Here is a 14020-nt window from a genome sequence, read left to right on the forward strand (position 1 = left end):
CCAAAATTACACTGCTGGCTGGCGGCAGTAAAGGTGGTCTTGTCATTCCCCCCGAGCTCCAGTCCCGTGCTTGTCCCACTGCATAGAAATCCCCCACCCCTGCTTCCTTTTCTTATTGATGGTGATATGTGTTGAAGTTCAGTTTGCTTCTTTGGGAAAAGAGGAGTGAAGTGGGTGGTGGAGGGGAGCTGGATGGATACTGCTTGTCTGTTTTCCAAAAGAGTCTGAGGATCCGTGAACATTTCAAACATAATAATTATACTTCCTCAAGGAGAAAGCCCCCCCAAATAAACATAAAGCATTAGTAAGAATCAGATATGGTTTGTTTAACCGTAATATGGTTAACATCCAGATATGGAATGTGGAATGCAGAAATACATGCCTTCAGAACTAATCTCTTTCCCTTCCTGAACACTCAGATTGCCAAGGTACAGAATTTTTTTTTTTAACATCTTTATTGGAATGTAATTGCTTTACAATGGTGTGTTAGTTTCTGCTTTATAACAAAGTGAATCAGTTATACATATACATATATCCCCATATCTCTTCCCTCTGGCATCTCCCTCCCTCCCACCCTCCCTATCCCACCCCTCTAGGTGGTCACAAAGCACGGAGCTGATCTCCCTGTGCTATGCAGCTGCTTCCCACTAGCTATCTATTTTACGTTTGGTAGTGTATCTATGTCCATGCCACTCTCTAACTTTGTCCCAGCTTACCCTTCCCCCTCCCCGTATCCTCAAGTCCATTCTCTAGTAGGTCTGCATCTTTATTCCCGTCTTGCCCCTAGGTTCTTCTGATCATTTTCAAGGTACAGAATTTAAACCTCTCCTTCAGTCTCCTTGTGGCTATGATCAGGAACATTTCCAACAGTGCTGTAGACAAAATGCTGTAGGATTTCTTTTTCTGAAGTGTATACAGATGTCTACTGTAGAGTTTTCCTCAAATCCAAACCATCGTATAGATGTGCACAGGCTATTCTTCTCCCTGTCCTCTAAGCCATGATGCCAGCACACCAGCCTAGTCAACCAGACCTCCAGGGCTCTGCCCCCACTTCGCCAGGCTCCCTTTTGTGCCCCTGGTGGCCGCAGGGGCTCACCACCTCCCGGCAAGAACACAACATTACTGGGAAAATGCCAGGGATATCTGGGTAAAGCTTAGTCCAGAAGACCTTCTGAAATTTTCACACAGCCACTTCATACCTCACAACAGACACACCTACTTTGGTAATAGCCTCCCTGCAGTTTACATGTAATGCCAGTTCGGGCCAGCTGTAGACAAAATTGTGACTAGGGAAGAGTTGTTTCTAGCACATTCTGGACCCTTTGTCCTTTGGGTGACTTGGTGACCTTCAGTATTCCCACTACCGTAAAGCAAGTTTTAAAGAGTCAGTGAAGTTGCTTTAGCTTCATGAGACTGTTACAAAGAAACATCAGTGGTCCAGCCTAAAGCATGCTTATGGAAGTAATGCTGAGTAGCAATTTGGACATAGAAAGAAATTTAAGAACAACTTGCTTTCACACCCAACTCCATATACAGGGGCTGGCCTAAATGTAAAGAAACTTTGGCACTTACGAAAAAACTGAAGTGGGAAAAAATACTTGTCATGAGAAAGACAGCATTAGTTGTTTTTTAAAAGGCAATTGGTTGAGTTGAAAATCCATTCAGTCCATGAGCTACCACTTCCTGAGTTCAAAAAGTGAGACTTTTATATGCTTAATTGTCCTTGCACTCAGTGCTTTTAAACCGGAAATCAGTCATTCGTGTTTTAATCCACTTCACTTTCAAATGATCCAAATCTTTGCCTCTCCTCTTCATCCTAACTATATGTACTTACATTTTTCTTTCTTTTCCCAAAATCCTTAGAAAAGGGAAGGAGTGGAAGAAAAAAGACAGATTTAACAGAGTCTTACGTAAAAGTTTGATAGCAATTTTTATTAATCCACAATTGTAACGAACTGAGTGTTTTCAGTGACTGACCTGGATTGGGCGCTAGACAGAAACGAGGGGAAGAGGTGACCCAGTTACCAGGTGCTCCCGGCGCACTCACATGTTAAGCTGTTGCGTTGGGACTCCTACGTCCTGGGTGAGACCTGCCTGCCACCCCATCCCAGCTCCTCACTGTCCAAATAAGCCTCTTCCCCAGTTTTCAACAAACGTTTATTGAGCAGCTGTCATGTGCTGGCACTATACTAGGTCCCCACCCTCATGGAATGTACATTCTAATTGGGAGAGAGAGAATAACATCTCATTACCTCAAGGGTAAAGTGCTACCAAAAACTAAATAAATAAAACAAGATGTTTTGAAAGGGAGTGACTTCAGTGGTATCAGAAGGGGCAATCAGGAAAGACCCCTGAGACCACCAGATATTATGTGTCAGGTGCCTTTTCTCTGTGATGCTGCAGCTCAGAAACTAGGTCTTCATTCCTGTCAGACGAAATGAAAGACTTTATTTTTTTAAAGAATAGTCAAATATGCAAGAACAAGCAAGTGTGTACACTTGGAATATATAAACGCTAGAGAACATAAGGAAGCTGGAAAACAAAATAACTGTTTTAAACAGAACGATTTAGTTTTGTAAACCAATGTGGTCAATGGCCTCCATTCCCTAAAACATAAGAGCCTTGATTCTGCCCCTTTGCCCTGAAGGCTGAGAAGGTCACTGCAAACTTACCAGGGGAGGTTTGGTGATTTTGCAAATCGCCAGGAAGTGCCGCTGTCACCTTCCACCCCTAAAAGACGTGGTACCTTGTGAAGGAATGAGATGGGGTATAGTTCAAGGGGAGATAAGTGGCAGAAGGGCCATCAGGAACTTGGTGGGACCTAGTCATAGCCTTGCCTAGAGCCTGTGGTCTGAATGTTCCCCAAACTCCAGAGACAGTCTAGTTCCCAACGAGGAGAAAGGTCGTTCCCTTTGGTTATCGGACCTTGATGATGGAAATGTGGTTCTAATTTATTCCAGCCAAGTGTTTCCAAACTTATACTCGACATTGATATTTTTTCTAACGTTTTCCCCCCTCTTTGATCCTAAGCAGCTCAGAGAGGGTAATATGGTACGAATCATGCAAGCTCACTCTGCTGGTCCCAGTCTTCAGCATATCTCCTTCCTAACGGTCTTTACAATCTGGGCAGGATGGGAGGAGAGAGGTTGAGGGAATGCTCAGCAAGCAGCTTACATGCCCACCATGTGACTCCCCTCAGTACATGCATTTCACAGATCCTAGCGTGTCCTCTGTCACATAGTCACGACCCTGGTTTCAGGACAGAGTTGCTAAAAAGGAGGGTGTCTCATTTTTAGTCCCATCCATTATTTGTGTTAATATGTCCTGTTTGCTTTTAACAGAAACAAACAAACAAACAAATAATGGAATAGGTAAGGGAATACTTCTGTCTGGACCTTTCTTCTTAAACAGTTTTTGAATTTTCAAGGTAATTGTTTTGGTGCCTTATTTTTTTTTTTTTTTCCTGAGAACCTTAAACATTTTTTCCTTAACTGAAAAATCTTAATAAGTGCAAAGTATTTTATTTAATATGTTGCTAATGCAGGTGAGAATTCTACACAGAATATTACAATTGCTTATCAGTCAACAGTTTCCACTTGCTAATGATGGTAGGAACCATGTTTCAAAGCTGAATCTTATGTGAAGTACCAACACATAAAGTCAATAAAATGTGGGTGTTCTTGTTGAAATGGAGGCTGAAAGCCTTCGATATCCTGTCCCTTTGATCTGTCCCTGACTCCTGTACACACACACACACACACACACACACACACACACACACACACACACACACACACACACACACACACACACACTCTCACCAAGCACACCTCCTGGAATGGAAGCCTCCGAAGGACAGAATTACAGAGCCACAGCTCTAGATGGGCCTCGTTCTTTTGAGCCGCACAATAACCCACTTTTATAGGTATCCATATTGGTTATCCTGAATAGGATTATTATTTTTTTTTTTTGCATGTCCAACATTAAATTTTGGCTTATCTCCAAAGACTACCAGGAAATTGAAAAGGTACCACATTTAACTCATTTTCTATTTTTCCTTGCCCTTCTATAAAAATAGAAATAAAAATAAAGATAAATTATTGTAATAAAACTGCTTTGAGAGAAACCTAGAGATTTCACCTGGATCTGCTCTTAGACTTAAGTTTTTTGTTTTTTGTCTGTTTGTTAGTTAATGCGTTAAACAAGTATTTACTGAACTTCTCCTACATGCAAGACAGTAATTGTCCAAACCAACCAATTTAAGGCAGCATGGTTAAATGGAAAGAACATGGCTTTGGGCTTTGGAGTTATCCCAGTTCAGCCAGTTACTGGTTATCCCACTGGGCCTCAGTTTCTCCATCTGTAACTTGGGGATAATGCCTGACTTGCAGTGTGGTTGTGAGGCTCAGTGGGATAATGCACATGAGAACATCTATCCTAACCCTTGGCCCAAAACATACTGAATTTCCCCTGAGGTGGGAGCTGGAGGGGGGAGGGGCGTAGCTAGGCATTTTCTGTGCTTTAAGCAGAGAGTGGAGAGTAAAAGCCTGACGTTTGGCGGCAGAAGTGACCGTTTCACTTCATCTTGCTGTAGGGTTGAGTCTCAGGAGTTCCCAACTTGGATCTGCATCACAATCGCCTGGAGAACCAGATCCCTCTCTCAGAGATCCTGATACTTACTGCAGGTGCGGGCCAAGATCAGGGAAGGTCTAGTTTTACGAGCTCCCGAAAGCGATTCTTATTCACCTGCCAGCCATAGGTAGTTTGAGCTTACTAACTTTAGGATTCAAAGAGGAGAGGTTGGTGGATGAGAAAGTTCTTTATTTTAAGCTTCTTATAAAAAGAGGCAGGGTGCCTGCAGGAGTGCCAAGGCAGGAAAGCGCTTTATGAGAGGGCAGATTTCTAGGCGAGCAAAGTCGAGCGAATCCAACCCAGACTAAGAATGATCCCATGGAGAAAAAGCAGTAACGGTAGCTCCTTCTGTATACGGGTATGATTGAGGCAAGCCTACAAAGAAGCACTAAGCTTACTCTCTCATTACAGTTTATTCTCTGAGAAGCACAGAAAATCAATTATAGAATTTCTATACTTTTGACCAGCGTTCTTTTATTTTATTATTTTTTTTTTAACATCTTTATTGGTGTATAATGGCTTTACAGTGGTGTGTTAGTTTCTGCTTTATAACAAAGTGAATCAGTTATATATATACATACGTCCCCATATCTCTTCCCTCTTGCATCTCCCTCCCACCAGCGTTCTTTTAACAAATATTAATTTACAACCAGCTATGTTCCAAGAGCCATCTTGGTCCTTGAGGATGTAAGTTGAATAATATTGATTCACTATATTATCTTACAGATCTTTTTAGGCTGCTAGGCAGATAAACACGTGATCAGGCTATTAAAGTAGAATCTGAAGAGTCTTAAGAAATAGGAGAGGCTTGGTAGCACATGGAAGGCCATCTGTGTTAGTTTTCTGTTGCTGCTACAACAAATTACCACAAACCTAGTGGTTTAAAACAAGACAAATGTATTATCTTACAGCTCTGCACTTTAGTCTAAATGAGTCTCACGAGGCTAAAGTCCTGGTGTCCACAGAGCTGTGTTCATTCGGAGCCTCCAGGGAAGAATCTGCGTTCTCACCTTTTCCCTGTGTGCCCTGGCTCTTGGCTGCCTCACTCTGACCTCAGCTTCTGTTAGCACATTTCCTTCTCCGATTCTCACTCTCCTGACTCCCTCTTATAAGAACCCTTGTGATTACATTGGATCCGTCTCGATAATCCAAGATAATCTCCCTGCTTCAGTAGCCGTAACGTAATCACATCTCCCCGCTTCAGTAGCCGTAACGTAATCACATCTGCAAAGCCCCTTTTGCTACGTAAGGTGACATATTCACAGATTTTGACGTTAAGATATGGACGCCATTGGGGAGCCATTATTCTGCCTACGGCACCGTTTAGCTCAGGCTTGGGGACTCAGGGAGCGTTCCTAGAAGAAGAGACATCTAAACTGAAACTTAACTGATAAAATATTATAGGGGCTTCCCTGGTGGCACAGTGGTTGGGACTCTGCCTGCCAATGCAGGGGACACGGGTTCGAGCCCTGGTCTGGGAAGATCCCACATGCCGCGGAGCAACTGGGCCCGCGAGCCACAACTACTGAGCCCATGTGCCACAGCTACTGAAGCCCGCGCGCCTGGAGCCCGTGCTCCGCAACGGGAGAGGCCACTGCCGTGAGAAGCCACCGAGGTGAGAAGCCCGCGCACCGTGGCGAGGAGTGGCCCCCGCTCGCCGAAACTGGAGGGAGCCCGCGCGCGGCAACGAGGACCCAATGCAGCCAAAAATAAATAAATATTTTAAAAATTATATTTCTGGGGCGGGGGAGGGGGTGATGAGTGAAGGAGTCAGATCAGTCATAGAGGAAGATTCTCCAAAGAGAAGAAATGTGAGAAGACCCAGAGTTAAAGAAAGCTTGTTTGTGGAACTAAAGAAGGTGCTTTAGGGCCGTGTGGTAGATGGGAGAGGGAAGGAATGAGAAGGCCCTGAAACATAATCAGAGGTCAGATCATGGAGAATAAGGTCAAAACCCATACTATCGAGTTTGGACTTTAAGGGTAACAGGAAGCAACTAAAGAACTTAAGGTAGAAATATCATTTCACTCTGGTGTGAAGTGAAGCTTGGAAAAGGGCATGGCTGGAGGCCGTTGTAGAAATCCAGAGAAGAGATGATAAACCTGCCCAAACGAGGGTTCAGTGGTTAATGACACTGATTCATCCTACAAGGCTTCTTCACCTCCATCCATGTGACCGTCTACAGCCTGCTCCACCCCTTTGTACTTCATTTCCCTTAGCTGTAGAAATGGCAATAACACTCGGGCTCAGTGGAGCTTGCTCAATAGTATTAAATGAGGAAATACATTTAAAGCGCATAGCACAGAACCTGGTATATAATAAGGGTCCAATAAAAGTTAACAGTTGCTATTTAATGGCCGTTTCAGTAGGAACTGAGATAACTGAGGGGATTCAAGAGACATTTAGGGGAAAGAATGAGTAGGACCAGGGACAGGCTGCTGAGGTGAAGTGGGGTGGAGCAGGGAGCTTAGGCTGCTGCTCAGCTGTCTCAGCGCACAGGTGACCCCATGATGCTGCAGGTGACGGTGGCTCAGAACTGGGGAAGGGGAGGGGTGCTCGGTTCTATTTTTGACACATCGACTTTGGAGGTGTTCAAACTCCTTCTCGAGAGGAGAGATCCAGTAGACATTGTTTGGATTTGTTGAGAAAGATTTGCGCTGGAGATCTCTATTTAGAGTCATTACTTGAATCCGTGAGAATGAATGAGGTCATCCAGGAGCCCATGTAAAATGAGGAAAGGACAGACCTAGGATGGAACCCTGGAAGAATGGATGAAGAGGACGCTGCACTTTCCTTCTCATGGCATTTATTACCCTTTATTGCAATTTCTTACTCAGTAACCCTGTTAGACTGCAAGTGCCCTGAGGGCAATGGTCGTGTCTAACTTGCTCACCATTATATGTCCAAAGGGTAATGTCCCGCTGTAATATAACCGGACTCAATAAACAGCTCCAGTTGGATGATTAAATTATGGGCATCATTCAAAGCCAAGTTTGAAGGCAATTAAAGCCTTTTAAAAAGTGCTTAATATCTGCCAGATACTGTGCAGACTGTTTTACATAAATTAGTTCATTTAACCTTCACAACAGCTTAAAGTAGGTAGTGCTGTTCTTCCCATCATGCAAACGGGGCTGGGGGGTGCTGAGATTAAGGGAGATTAGGTAAATTGGCTCAGATCTGTGGTAAATGGCAGGGTCAGGCTGTTCACCCCCAAAGCCTTGTGCCCCCCACTGTACCTGGGACTGAAGACGGGAAAAGGGGTGTGGGCAGTGTCTCCTACAGAGGAGGAGGCCGAGGACAAGACTGATTTTCCTGCTGAGCACTTCTTTAAAGACCCACCCAGACCAGCCTCCTAGGGCACCCCTTCCAGAAAGCTGCCCTGGGTCGTGGCCACTAGAGGGCAGACATGCCTGGAAAGTCACCCGCCTAATGGGAGCTTCTGCCCATGTCCTCTCTTGGCCGCATTCAGACCAGGACAGGAAGAGGCCCTCCTGGGTCTACAGAACAAATGGTCACAATTACCATTTACATCTCCACAGCCCTTCACAGTTCACAGATCCCTCCTGAATCACGGTTCACTTCATCCTGGGCATTGCCTCATCAAGTAGCGCTTTTTGTCATCTTAATTTTACAGAAACACTTATGAAATAGTGAGACAAGTACCTATGATTTCACTATCGATATTTTTCTAGATTGCAGAGACTTGCTAGAACCATAGAAAGCACTGGGTGCCTCAGGACAGATTGGTCCAATGGGCTAAGCAGCAAGGCATGGAGTGTAGACACCTCAGGTTAGGTCCCCCACAAACAGGTGCTCAAGAAATACTAATTAACTGAAGTAATTAAAGAAAAAAAACTCAAGAACCTATCACATCAAGTTCACGACTTTTAGGATTTTACAAATAGGGCTACTTGACGTTATTATCTCATTTTAAAAGCAAGGTATCTATTATCTTAATACTTTCTCCCTTTGAGTCAGCTGTTAAGTTACAGCTTTATCCATCTTCACTGGTCAAGTGTTTGCTATCTGTTGGCTATTAAAATGCTCACAGATTTTAAAGCCTATGATGGAACAATTAGTATATATTTTCTTGATTGGATGTATTTAATTTTCAAAAGACATTAATTAAAGCTAGGTTGAAATAGAAAAACCAAACAAACCAAAAAACAAGGTCTCTGAAGCCCAGAGAGACTAATGTTAAACCACTGTACAAAGGTTTTCAGTGAAAAAAGTGGGACTTGTACTAGGTATTTACTTTCAGAACTCTTTTCACCATATCTCATCAAAATCACTACATCTAGACCCCCCCAGAAAATCAAAGTCCAAAGACACAACCTGACAGATTCTAGGAGGCTGGGTGAGTTTAGGCCGTCTGTCCCGGACAGGAAGAGTCCTCTGCGGTATACCCAGCCCACTCAGTCTGACAAGGGCTAGAGAAAGCTGCTCGCCCTGTTTACAGGGTGGCAGCAAGTTAGAGATCACAGAGCATTGGAAGAACACTTTGAAGGCTTACTATTAAAGGAAAGGTTAAGAAAAAGTGCCTCTAACTAGGTCACTAAGATGACCCACCACAGACTAGCTGGTAAGAACTTCTTCCAAGCTACATTGAAGATACCTGAACTAAGACAATGGTACCCACTGGTTTGAAATCTCAAAGGGTGAAACAGTAAAGGAGGAGAGTGTCCTAAAGAGCTTACTCCACTCAATCCTTCAACCAGATCCCAATCTTTTCACTCCAGTAACTGTGAGAAGACTCCTTAGCCACCCCTCCTAGCCATTCCTCTGCCCAACCAGCTTATTCCATCTTGGTGAGCTGTTGGTTGCTGCCTCTTCAGGTGATACTCCTTTTGGACTCTCTTTTTCGTTCTCAACTCTGGCTTTACCCTGAGATACTGTCTTGTGAATTCCCTTAGCACCATATTCTGCAACCCTACCACTGAATCCACCCCGCCCCATTTATAATCCAGTGCCCAGAATCCCCTGCTGTGTGGGACCCTAGCCCCCCTTTTCAGTAAAGGAGTTCCCATGGAAAGGGAGCCATTTTCATAGCATTGATTCAGCATCATTCAACAAATACTGATTCAGTGTTATTCAAGAAGTATTTATTATGAACATTCTGTGTGCAAGGTACATGCAAAGAAAATTGAAATAAAAATCCATATACTCATAGTGTTTAATAATCTATTGGAAATGGGGACAGATTAGGGCAAGATAACAATAATATATGATGAAATGGCTTGAATTTCATCACAAGTAGAAAATGCTATAGGTGTCCAGAGGAGGAAGTGATTACAATCAAATTAGAAGGACTAGGGGAACCTTTGGAAAGAGTTGGCATTTAATAAGCATTAAACCGGTCCAAAGAGAAGGGTGTTTCAAGAGAGGAAATGACACCCTCAGGAGCACGTGCAGAGAAACCACTGAAAGTACGTCTAGGTTTGTGGAACGGTCCAGTGTGGCTGGAGGATGGGGAGATGGGATCCTGGAAAGGGTTGGGTTTCAGGGGTCAGCCACACGGCTTCCTGAGATTCGGGAAGGAGACAAATGAAACTGATTTTCTCAGACGAAGAGTACAAAATGTTCTGACACATCAAGTATTGAGCAATATTTAAATCATAACATTTCCACTGGGCAAGCTTGTGCTAAGTGGAGCTCCTTAGTCCTGAGAGATTCAGTTCATTAAGGTTTGGAACACCTCTTCATGGCCCCCTCCACAGTTCATTAAGCTCCTTCCCTCTACTCCAGCACGTTATAAAACTTCCATCTCTTCTTCCAAATCTTGACTCGTTTCCTAAAAGAGAGGTAGTAATTTCACCTTTAATGACTAAGTATATTATCCCAGGCTGTCCTTCAGAGCTCACCTCCTACTCTTCCCAAAGCCTTCAGACCTCTCATTCTCCCCCTATCAGACATTTTGCTCATTCTTTGTGTTAAACTGTGGCTGTTAAAAATTGGTTATGCCCATGTCCATTGCCATGGGGCTGCCTGTCTCAGACGGTGAGGTCTGCGTGCTGTGGTTTTCCACATAGCGTGAATCACTGCCGCTGTGTGGCTGGAAACCAAGGAGCAACACCAGGGTCCAGCCTTGTACTCCATGAAGTGCATGATAGATGCTTTTTGTGGTTAAAATCTAACGTGCTGATAGAAATCTAAACCTCAGTTCACAGACTCTTTTGAGAAATAGCTCAGGAGTGATCTGAGGTGTGGTGCCCAGTGATAGATTCATTCATTGGTGGTTTGCTGTTAATTCCCTGGTCCTTGTCAGGTGACAAAAGAGTTTGGGTGATATGAGAATTTGCTACTTCCTTAGATGCCTCTTCCACAGGGGATGACGATAACTCAGTCAACTGTTACAAATAGCTTTCTGTAGGTTGATGATACATCCAGCGTTCCCAGAGCAAGGGTGAGAATGATGAAGAGACAGGGCCCTCCTATCTGTGTGTCCGTTTCCATAAAATGTGTTATAAAGTTGTCTGAAATAGCCAGGAAACTTTATCAATTAAAAATCAATTAATTTTCAAAAAATCTCTGATTTAAAATTCAGAATCCTTTGGGAGGGCACAGAACTGAGATGCACTTTTATGTTTATTTGCAGAGGGGAAAAAGACGTTACTAAGTAAGCAACTTTGATTAGTGTATTCCCCCCCCCCCCACCATCTCTATGAATTATTTTCCCCAATTTTATATATGTATTTTTCCTCCCATCTAATTGATCTAATTATTAGCTGAGCATGTCAGAATGAATTAAAAGATACATTGACTTTGGTCCTAAAAGTAATAGAAGAACAAAGAGAGATTCTAAACATTCTGATGGTATGTAGAAGTAAGGTGGGATTCTAAGACTTTTGCTCTGGATGCATCATTTTCACCATTCTTTAGAAATCAGAATAATAAGAAGATAATTACCAAAACATAGATATAGAAATATGGTGACAGTATGAAGACTGGAGGGATTTGAAGAAGTATCCTATGAGGACTTATATACATTTTTTTCCCTGCAATTAACTTTGCAAACTAAATTGTCCATGCCTTAAATGGGCATTTTATTCTATTTTCACTAAACATTCCTTTGCTCCTCAAGTGGTTTGTCTTTATTTGTGTAGTCCAAGGTAAGGGCAAGCATTAGCCATTGTCCAGTGTATGTGTTTTAACACACTTCCCTATCTTTATGGCCATGGGTCCATAAATGCACATTGGATGCAAGAATAGGAGGGATTTCATCATTCCCCATTTGGGTTAACATATTTGTGTGGTCTCATGATGAGCTTGAAGCCAGACACCCCAGGCCTGCTGTCCTCAAGCCACAAGAGCTCATAAAGACCAGATCTCTGAAACATACCCATTTACTCGGGTTGGTTTGAACCATTCAGCTGTAGCATATGCCCCGTTCAGTCTCTTCTCATGGATCCATAAGCTCCCGGCTTTGCACACTGCATTTTTTCATGTTAAGTCTATTCCAAAACCCCTCAGTTAACATAAAGGCAGACACATCTAAGTTAAGCGTTCCTTTGGTTAGGCTTTTTTGTCCTCGTGCTCCAAATCTCAAGACAGTAATTGCCAACAACTACCAAACTCTGGCCTTGAGAAGACTCGTGTCTGGTTCTAATCAGTGACTTTTATTTATTGGATATTGTGAGCATCCTGAAGCTAACCACATGGAATTGTTTTAAAGAACCCTTCTCCAAAGAGAAATCAGCTTACAGAGTGAAGACTTAACGCCATCCTGGCTTCTCACTGCCCCCAGGACACATCCTGCCTCTTTGGCTCTTTGTCCCGGCGTTGAAGGCCCTCCTCTCTCAAGCCCTGCTGCCTCTAGTCCCTTTGCACAACCACTCCAATACGAGCCCCTTGCTGCTGCTCCCTGACTTGGCCCGTGTCTTGCTCCAGGCCTGGAATGCACTTTGCTCTTGGCTTGTCCACATATCATTGCACTCCCTGTGAAAGCGCCTCCATGTCCCTCTAAAGCCTTCCCATGGCAGTTGGGTCCTCCTCTCTTCTCTGAATCCAGACAACTATTTATTCATCCTGTTTATTTCCCAAGTGCCGTGTACTTAATTATGACTCTGTTGTGTCTTATCATTAACTTCTCATATTACTATTTGACTTGTCATGACCTTTATTCTCAACTTGTCCCTAAGTTTCTTGAGGGCACGGGTCCTGTTTTCTACATCTTTGTATCCCTCAGGCCACCTAACATAGCACACAGTAGGGACTCAATACATATTTGTTGATAACATGTAAGAGTCCAGAAGCCTTATCCTCATAAGAGATCAAAAAAAAAAAAAAAAAATAGAGATTGGTTCAAGATGGCAGAGTAGAAGGACATGCTCTCACTCCCTCTTTCGAGAACACTGGAATCACAACTAACTGCTGAACAATCATCGACAGGAAGACACTGGAACTCACCAAAAAAGACACCCCACATGCAAAGACAAAGGAGAAGCCACAATGAGACGGTAGGAGGGGTGCTATCACAATAAAATCAAATCCCATAACCGATGGGTGGGTGACTCACAAACTGGAGAACATTTATACCACGGAAGTCCACCCACTGGAGTGAAGGTTCTGAGCCCCACATCAGGCTCCCCAACCTGGGGGTCTGTCAATGGGAGGAGGAATTCCTAGAGAATCAGACTTTGAAGGCTAGCGGGATTTAATTGCAGGACTTTGGCAGGACTGGGGGAAACAGAGACTCCACTCTTGGCGGGCACACACAAAGTACTAGTGTGCACATCAGGACCCAGGGGAAGGAGTAGTGACCCCATAGGAGACTGAACCAGACCTACCTGCTAGTGTTGGAGGGTCTCCTGCAGAGGCGGTGGGCAGCTGTGGCTCACCAACGGACAAGGACACTGGCAGCAGAAGTTCTGGGAAGTACTCCTTGACGTGAGCCCTCCCAGAGTCTGCCATTAGCCCCACCAAAGAGCCTGCCGTAGGCTCCAGGGTTGGGTCGCCTCAGACCAAACAACCAACAGGGAAGGAACCCAACCTCACCCATCAGCAGACAAGCGGATTAAAGTTTTACTGAGCTCTGCCCACCAGAGCAACAGCCAGCTCTGCCCACCACCAGTCCCTCCCATCAGGAAGCTTGCACAAGCCTCTTAGACAGACTCATCCACCAGAGCGCAGGCAGCAGAAGCAAGAAGAACTACAATCCTGCAGCCTGTGTAACAAAAACCACATTCACAGAAAGATAGACAAGATGAAAAGGCAAGGGCTATGTACCAGATGAAGGTACAAGATAAAACCCCAGGAAAACAACTAAATGAACTAGAGATAGGCAACCTTCCAGAAAAAGAATTCAGAATAATGAAAGTGAAGATGATCCAGGACCTCAGAAAAAGAATGGAGTCAAAGATTGAGAAGATGCAAGAAATGTTTAACAAAGAC

Source organism: Balaenoptera physalus (assembly GCF_965194825.1).
Source record: "Balaenoptera physalus genome assembly, chromosome: 18".
In the NCBI taxonomy this organism is placed as follows: Eukaryota; Metazoa; Chordata; class Mammalia; order Artiodactyla; family Balaenopteridae; genus Balaenoptera; species Balaenoptera physalus.